This window comes from Garra rufa, chromosome 20 (genome assembly GCF_049309525.1).
Source record: "Garra rufa chromosome 20, GarRuf1.0, whole genome shotgun sequence".
Taxonomy (NCBI): Eukaryota; Metazoa; Chordata; class Actinopteri; order Cypriniformes; family Cyprinidae; genus Garra; species Garra rufa.
This window is the reverse complement of record NC_133380.1, coordinates 38,870,411-38,880,504: the sequence shown is the minus strand read 5'-3', so window position 1 is coordinate 38,880,504 and position 10,094 is coordinate 38,870,411.

Here is a 10,094-nt window from a genome sequence, read left to right as displayed (position 1 = left end):
GAAATTGTAATATTATTTCACCGTATTACTTGGGGAGTATTTGTAACTTCATATATGCTAAATACACTGCAAAAATTATTTTTTTCCTTAGTATCTTTGTTTTGTTTTCTAATATAAATATCTAAAAATTCTTGAATCAGGATGCATTTACTTGACAAGAAAAAGTAAAATGACAAGATATTTTGTCCTGTTTTCTGAAAAAAAAAAATATATAAAAATGTGTTTGCTTAAAGCAAGCAAACATATCTGCCAATTGGCTATGAAAAAATAATCTTAATTCAAAGTCTAAACAAGATTATTTTTCTTGCCCTTGTTTTTTCTTGGCAGATATTTTTGCTTATTTTTTGTTTATTTTAAGCAAAAATTAACAAAATTTAGATAATTTCTTTTCTTTTTTTTCAGAAAACTAGACATAATATCATAAGTCATTTTACTTGTCAGGTAAATGCATCTTGATTCAAGAATTTTTAGACAACACTGTACTAGACAACAAGACAAAAATACTAAGGAAGAAAATCCTTTTTTGCAGTGTAAACAAAGCACAATTAGATTATTATTACATTTTTACCACTAACTTCTTCTATAAACTTTGACCCCTGAATATGTTGTGACTCCTGATGCAGGTTACACAATCTCTAAAAATATCAGGAACGATCTCAGAACATTATTTAGGATTAGGCAAGCTTCTGCATCATTTTACAGTATATTTAATTATAGGAAGTGGGCTTCCTGACATATGAAAACTGCAAACATAGACCTTTTAGTAATGAATACAATTATCAAAATTTTCTTAGTTTTTGCTTAAAGCAAAAAAGAAGAAAAAAAAAATCCTGTTTAGCCTTTGAATTAAGATTATTTTCTTGCCCCATTGGCAGATATTTTTGCTTGTTTTAAACAAAAATTAACATTTTTTTTTTTTTTTTTTTTAGAAAACTAGGCAATATCTTATGCCATTTTACTTGTCAGGTATGCGTCTTGATTCATACTAAGGAAGAAAATCTTTTTTTTGCAGTGTAAACTAAGCACAATTAGATTATTACTACACATTTTTTCTTTGTGATTCAAACCGCTAACTTCTCAGAACAAGTAAAACTAGACATTATTTAGAATTAGGCAACTTTTGCATCCTTTTACAGTATATTTAATTAGGAAGTGGACTTTCTGACAGATGAAAATTGCAAAAATAGACCTTTTAGTAATGGATAAGTGCTTCAGTTATAATTTCGCATTATGAATTACAGCACAGAAATGTTTCTGAAAATAATTCTGCCACAGGTTATGGAAAATACAATATAGGGTCAAAAGTTTAAACAGATTTTCCTTTCTCCTTTGATGTTGTGTGAGTGACTTTGGTTCACATGTGTGGCTGTGACTGTGTCCCAAAGTCCTCTGTAACTGTGATATAACAAGAGCCTGAGGCTCTTCAGTCATGCACACACAACAGACGAAAAACACGCTAACAGTACAAATGATGCAAAGGTCAGCCTCACTAAAATAATAAAAATAATCAATCTACTAAAATATCACAATAATATCCCTTTTATCGATTTGTTTAATAACTAGTATATATGTCTGTTAGATATTTTTATATTATATCATATAATACAGACCAGAGAAAAACTAATTAGATAAAAGCGATAGCAATTGAATGTTATGTATTAAACCCCATAATAGTAGTATGACTGAAGAAGAAATATTGCAACCATGTGTTGAGCAGAGGGTTTCTGATGCGATGAACTAAAGTAGGCCACAAGCAGCGGGAATGAGAACAAAGAAGATGGAGGATGCTTACCCTCCTCCCCCCTCCCTGACCACATCTCGCAACAACCATTCACTCCTAGACCGTCTGGTTACCAAGGAAACAGCACCTGCAAAGGAAGGCACCGTGCCTGAGAATCCCGTACCCGAGCCAGCAGGTCATGTGTTTGTTAAGAGACTGCGTTAACCCCACTGTAGCGCAGCTAGCACTGTATTGTGGACACTTTGTATAAAATGGTGGCTGCAAACTCAGGCAATTCACTCATCAGCCAAGAGGGGGATAGGAAGAGATTTCATTGAGAGTATGGTTTTAGATTGTCCTTTATTACCCTTTTCCAGCCAGTACGCTGAATTGCGTGGACTGCTTTAAAATTTAAATGAAGGCATTTCTCAAAGCTGATCCGGTGTGAGGGCTGTACAGTAGTCTCCCTGCCAAAGACCCATCAATCAACAATGTTTTTATAAAGTAAGGTAACTGAATTATTCAGATGACCAAGGGTCTAGTAATATTAATGACTCATCACAATGATTGCTAATAGTCAGCAGAATTTTGCAGGACAGGAGAGGTGCTGCATGAAATATGCAACCATACATTTTTCTGACCTTTGGTTAAACAAAAAAACAAACAACAACTGTGATCCTTCAACATATGCTCATAAATTCATCCTGGAAAATTAAATTAAAGCTCTGAAAATGTACAAGTACAGATCAACACTCTATTACACTCTTAAAAATAAAGGTGCTTCACAATGCCATAGAAGAACCTTTTTTGTCTAAATGGTTCCATAAAGAACCTTTGGCATTTGACGAACCTTTCTGTTTCACAAAAGGTTCTTTGTGGTGAAAGAAGGTTCTTCAGATTATAAAAAGGTAAGAAAGAGATGGTTCTTTAAAGAACCTTTGACTGAATGGTTCTTTGTGGAACCAAAATGGCATCGCTGTGAAGAACCTTTTAAAGCACCTTTATTTTTAAGAGTGTACGATCAGGCTTGAGCAAAAAAGATATATCTACACTGTAAACAAAATCTGTAGAAATTACAGTATTACTGGCAGCTGGTTGCCAGTAACTTACTGTAGATTTTAATTTATGCTATTTACTGGCAACAGTTTGTTCAAAGTTAATTGAACATTAAACATTAACAAGTCTTTATCTTTACAGAATAAAACTAAAATAACAGCCTCATGCAAAGCATTCTGGGAACCAAAATCTGAAGGAAAAAAACAGAAAAAGGTTGATGAAGGTTTCTGGTTCCCAGAATGCTTTGCAGTAGGTTGTTATTTTATAGTTTTATTCTGTAAAGACAAAGACTTATTAATGTTTAATGTTCATTTAACTTTGAACAAACTGTTGCCAGTAAATAACATAAATTAAAAATCTACAGTAAGTTACTGGCAACCAGCTGCAGAACTACAGCAAATTTTTTACAGTGTATATTTAAAATACAACCGACAAGTTTCGTTCCAAAAGAGTTCTCACATGTCTTTCAACAGAAATATATCTTATCTCATGGGACATATCAATCTATGCTGACCACAACCTGACTAAATCTTCATAAAAATCAGCTTGGACTTCATACATGTTGTGTATGGCAACACAATCTCATGGTAATTCATAACTGTTTATGTTTTGTAAAAATCATGCATTATTTGTAGGAAGCACAGGAAATGAATTCATACAAAAACTGACCTTTTAAAATACTTATTTTTCTTTACAAATACACAATCTGATCTCATGAGCAAGCATATTGCACATCAGCAGTTCAAGCCGTCTATTTAAACATAAATAGCATAATAAAATGTTTTTAAAATAAAAGCAATCTATTTTATGAGCAGCTGAAACACCTATATAAATCATGCCTTAAATGGTATATATACCTTAAAAGGTTACTACATAAACAAAACAAGTAAGCAAGCTCTTACACTCTTAAAATTAAGGTGCTACACAATGCCATAGAAGAACCTTTTTTTGTCTAAATGGTTCCGTAAAGAACCTTTAACATCTGAAGAACCTTTTTGTTTTACAAAAGGTTCTTTGTGGCAAAAGAAGGTTCTTCAGATTATAAAAAGGTAAGAAAGAGATGGTTCTTTAAAGAACCTTTGACTGAATGCTTCTTTGTAGAAGCAAAAATGGTTCTTCTATGGCATCGCTGTGAAGAACCTTTTAAAACACCTTTATTTTTAAAAGAGTGTTGGTTCGTAAAGCACAACCATAAAGTATCTTGTCTCTGAACAGCCAGGTTTTTACTAGGAACAACGTCACTCAGTGGCTGTCACTTTCTATAATACTCACATAACATTATGTAAGCGGTTCATGATTTATTTTTATTTTTTTGGGAAACACATCACATCCGTGTCCAGGGGAGGTTGAGTCACCAAGCTGTGCAGGGGTGGTCCAGACATTGGTTTGCAAAGAAACATCTAGATTTAATACTAGTTGGACAAACCCTTAGTGCTTATATCCACAGGTAGAAGATGTGACCTCAATTCAGCCCCATTTAATTTAAGGGAGTTTTATTAATGCAGACACAAAGTCTGCATTATAATTTCACATATTATTTAAAATCAATCCGGTGCAACATTCAGCTAAGGAATATTTTGAAATAATAATGGTGTCCATATACAATATTATATATGCTACATAAATATGCTTCCCAAATAGCTGTGCTCATGTTCTATCTCTTAGTATTTTCTACAAGTATGATAATAAAAAATAAATAAACTCAAATCAATATTTCATATACATGTATTCATTCCAGCAGGATGATGTACAGTAAGCTGGTCATTATAAAATAAACTCAAATAGGATGTCAGTACACTATCCTGCTTTACATTGCCAAGTGGTTGATGTAAAATATAATAATTCTTAAAACCCAGATTCATAAAACGATTTTTCCAATAGTTTTCCTTAACTCCGATGATCACTGAGAAACGTCTAAATCAGAGGCTGGTTTAGGATGAGCTCAGTTTGTGAAAGAAGACTATTTACAATAATATACTGACAAATCTAATAACATGTAATCAGCATCTCGAATAATCGTCACATTTTCTTTGTGCTCATGCAAAATTTACGGTAATGGAGGCCGAAACACATTTGCGGAAGATTCTTTTCTTTGTTTCTGCAGGCATCAAATAGCTTCAAATGACTCGGGAAGCTTTCATCATAATTTTCAATAAGAAAATAACCCTCACACTCGGGTTTCTGAATATTAAAGCCCATGCCTCGGGTAGAGCAGATATCCTTGCTGTTTTATTGTTGACCTTGGCCGTGATGTTTTAGCTACGATATTAGACAGAGGAAAGATTGGATTTTTATGTCCCTAAAACAACACCTTTATTAGCCTCATGCAGTTTAATGTAATCCTATTTGGACTCGTTAACGCGTAAGATTCGTGGGAAAACGCTTGTGGTGAACGGTCCTCTCTGGCGCCCTCATAAATATTCTCATCAGGACCTCACCAAGTCTCACGGACACACAGCTTATACCGCCGTTGGATTTATCGCATAAATATCCGCAAACATGCATATGCTGCGATGCGTCTGTTACCCGTGGTTTAACATATAGCCTAATAGACTGAATTAGTTTAAATCTTACCTCATGTTCAGCAGGGTTGGTGGTGTTTGCTGGGCGTGGAGGCGCTGCTGTCTTTCTCTGTGGGGATGATGCCCTGCATTCAGTGATGCTGCGCGCTCTGATGTCACGCCTCTCTCTCTCCCTCCCACACACATACGCTTTTCTCCTTCTCTCTCTTCTTATTTTTATCTCAAGCATAAATATTGGCAAGAAAATAAGCAACTACCTCAACGTGCAAGAGTAGCCCTGTCGATAAATGCGTTTGCAGTATTATTAATTGTGAAAATGTGTCACATTGTCTTGTATTTTTAATAAAACATATCCTAATAGTAATGTTTATTTTTAGAATGATTTAAAATGCATATATTATATATAGCTGACTCATATGTCCACCATGTTTTATTTTATGTATCTTTTTACAATAGCTGTTGTGTAAATAAGTGAACACAGTAAAACCACGTTCAGTCAAGAGTAAAGGGTGTTATGTGTTATGAATTTATAAGTTGATTTTATAAGTTGATTTTTTGCAAAAACTTTAAAGGTGCCATAGAATGGAAAACTGTATTTATCTTGGCATAGTTATATAATAACAGTTCAGTACATGGACATGACATACCCTGAGTCTCAAACACCACCATTTCCACCTTATATAAATCTGGTGTTTGCAAAAGACCACTGAAAAATAGGTCAATTCCAACATAACACCAACTATTACGCAATAGTCCCGATCGTTAATAGTTACAGCCCCAACATTTACATAGTTGAATCATCAGTAACGTCAGTACATCAGTAAAATAAGGAGAGCTACTGAAGGGACATGGTTAGCTTAATGCTAGCGGTAGCTGTTACATTGCAGTACAAAAGATTTCACTTACCACATAAACGGAGAGATGACTATGCTGATGATGGCGAATGATTTACAGATCCTGAGCATCACTAACAAGCATCTAAACTTGTGTGGTAAGTACTTGTGTCGCTGCATTATAACTTTAGGCAGAGCACATGCGATCACAATAGTGAGAGTAAAATGTAGCCGATTCAAAACGGCAGATTCAACAAACCGCATATTAAAAGCAGCTAGAGCTCCGTAATTAAATATATATATTTCCTCCATGTGCAAGCTATTGAGATGAGCAGCTCTGTGAAACAGCCAATCAGAGCAGAGCCCCTCATTAATATTCACGGACCTTCCAAATAAGGCAATAACAGAGCATTTCATTCTAGGGACAAATCCTAGGGTTGTAAATGGACTTGTAAAACCGTTTTTTTTTTTTTTTTACAATTTTAGCCCTTTCCTATGCCATATACCTTCTATGTAGATATCAGAGAACAATTTAAAATATTGTTTCAATGCATTCTATGGCACCTTTAAGGTTTGTGTCAATACAGAAATTGACTTTTTAAAATCAGTCTGAAGAGTATACATTGTCACTTCCCCTTGGACTGTTTGTGTTGGTTTCTCCCTCTTGTGCCCATATTTGGTTCTTCTTGTTCACGTCCTCCTCGTGCTAATTGTTAATCACCCACACCTGTCTATGTATCATTATCCTGACTATTTAAGTTGGATTCAGTTCTGTGTTGTTTGTCGGATCAAAAGGTTACTTTGGTATGTTTCCCTGCCTGTCTTATGTGGATTTACCTGTTGTGGATATCATTAAAAGGACTTGCATTTCGTCTTGGTGCGCCTCCTTCTCTACACACACCGTGACAGAAGATCTGACCAAAAAAAAAAAAACCCAACAACAACAGTTAAGCGGCGCATATCCCCACATTTTATTTCCGTTTTGTCAGTTTTCTTTTTCTTTTTTTTTTTTTTATGAATATCGCCTCCAAGAAGAAGGGGCAACACCGGATGGAGCAACGATCTTCATCTTCCAGAATGTCAGGGACCTGGAGGAATACGTGGAGGAGTTTATCAGCACACCGTGCCAGCTGCAATGACGTCTGCCTGATGGAGGGATTTTTGTGTGGACTGGATGATGATCTCTGCTTTGTCATGCCCAGCGGAGATCCCTGCTGGACCCTGCATAGATACATCAACTTCGCACTGTGGACACGCGGATCTATGTGCACAGTGGGCAAAGCGGAGGATGACAGCAGCCACGTCCAGCCACACCTCGCAGACGTCTCGCAGCATGACCCAGAGCCCAGCCAACCACCACCTCGCCGAGTCAACCGCAGATGGAGAGCCATGGTGCGACAGAGCCATCGCCAAAGGGAGCAACAGTGCAAAAGATCACCACGGAACCTGAGCCAATCAAGTCTGACCAGGTGCAAGAGTCGGCTACATCGCCCGCAACAGTGGATGTTTCAGTGGGGCGTGAGGGTGCTAAGGGCCATCACTGAGGGTGAGCGAGGTCTGGATCTGGAACTGTTATATGTGAAACAAGACTTGATCACTTTCCATGAGGATGTATGCAGACATGTCTCCTCTCCTGCCTCCATCATTTGACCTCTCTGCCTGCCCTGAACAATCTGTCTGCCTTGAACTGTCTATCTGCCTGAATTTCTCACCCACCCTCTCTCAGTTATCTTCATCTATCATCCCTGCTGGCAGCCCCTCTGCTCATCCTCAGCCCTCCATCCATGCAGTGGGCTCACCGTGGGTCTGCCAGTCTCCATCAGCATCATGGCTGGAGGATCCCTCGTCTTCACCTCCAGCCTCAGAGTCCCGGACTCCGTCTCGGCCCTCAGACCCTGCGGGTCCACCCCGGGTCTCAGCTCCCTTGTCTCCACCAGCGCCAGTTGGCCCACCAGTTCCATCGGGCTCCCTCGTCCCTCTGGCTCCACCTTGGTCGGTCGCTGTCATGCCATCTCCTCAGGACTTCACTCTTCCGGCTGCACCTCGTCACTCCGTTCCACCGGCTCTGTTGGGCTCCTCCCTCCCTCCGGCTCCACCTCAGTCCTTGGTTGCTCCAGCTCCGCCTCGGTTGCCAGATCCTTGGGCTCTGCCTTGGCCCTGCGGATCCTCTGTGTCGCCCGGGATCATCGGCTCCACCTGCTCCTCTTCCGTCGGTCGCCCCCTGGAGTCGTCAGCCCTTCCTTTACCATGGCTCCTCCCTCCGTCGGTTTCTACCATCATGCCTGCGGCCTGGGTCTCGCCTGGTTCCTCCTGCTCCGGGTCCCTTTTGTATCCTCACCCTTCGTCTGATCCACCCTGGACTCGGTTAATCGTCCTCCTCCTGGGTGTCCTCCGCCGAAACCTCCACCATTACATATTTCCTGTTTCCATCCCACATTCACTCCTTTGTCCACCTCTGTCCATCCATTTCCTGTTTCTACGACACAAGGTCGCGCCTTCCGGGAGGGGGGAATAATGTCACACCCCTTTGGGCTGTTTGTGTTGGTTTCTCCCTCTTGTGCCCATATTTGATCTTTCCTGCTTGTCCTCCTCATGTGTGCTATTTGTTAATCACCCACACCTGTCTTATGTATCATTATCCTGAATATTTAAGTTGCATTCAGTTTTGTGTAGTTTGTCAAATCTCAAGGTTACTTTGGTCTGTGTTTCCCTGCCCATCTTATGTGGATTTACCTGGTGTGGATATCGTTAAAAGGACTTGTTATTGCATTTTGTCTTGGTGCACCTCCTTCTCTACACACAGTGACATACATGATAAAGTACGTAAACGTAACCTCACTCTTTCAAATATAGATTTTATTATTATTATTATATTATTATTATTATTATTATTATTATGTTTTATTTTTTATATGTGTTGTCTTTGTTTTTTTTTTTAGTTTCTGTCTTAAAAGTGCATTAGAATGCATTGATACAATATTTTAAATTGTTCTGACATAGAAGGTATATGGCTTAAGAAAGGGCAAAGATTTTCCGGAAACGGTTTTACAGGTCCATTTACAACCCTAGGATTTGTCCCTAGAATGAAATGGTCTGTTATTACCTTATTTGGAAGGTTCATGAATAATAATGATGAGCTCTGCTCTGATTGGCTGTTTCAGTAGCTCACACAGCAGAAAAAAAAACACAGGGAGGATTTAATCAGGGAGCTGCTATTAATATGAGGGGGCATTGAAACTGCTTTTGAATGCACAATCACTTTTTACTTTCACTTTCGAGATTTGCGATCGCACATGCTATGTGTATACTACAGCGGCAGTACTTACCACACATTTTACAAGTTTAGATGCTTGTCAGTGGTGCTCAAGATCTGCAAAAATTATTCAGACACCGGATATAATTTTTGATATTTTTGTACTAGTGGGTGCAGGAAACTATAGTTCATTTATGTAAGTGGGGATAGTAAAATAAAGTAAAGTGCATGTGACATATGATACCAAAAACTTATTCATACATTGGACTACCAGTAAAATTTATATAAAAACTTTGGGACCAAATTTTTACCATGTTTTGTTAAACATATATAAGATGATTTTGTGGTTAGATACACTCTTAAAAAAAGGTGCTTCATGATGCCATAGAAGAACCTTTTTGTCTAAATAGTTCCATAAAGAACCTTTAACATCTGAAGAACCTTTCTGTTTCACAAAAGGTTCTTTGTGGTGAAAGAAGGTGTCACACCCTCAGCACGTTCCCTCAGCCCCAATCACCGTGATCCATCACCAACCAACCAATCACCACTGCACCACGCCCGTGAACCATCACCAGAGTTCTAATCACCCACACCTGGAACCACAATCACCACTCCCTTTATATACTCACCTCTGTCATTCACTCACCGGCTGGAATCGTAGTTACATGGACACCTCTCCTTGGATCTTCTCCTCCTACTCTCGATTCTCC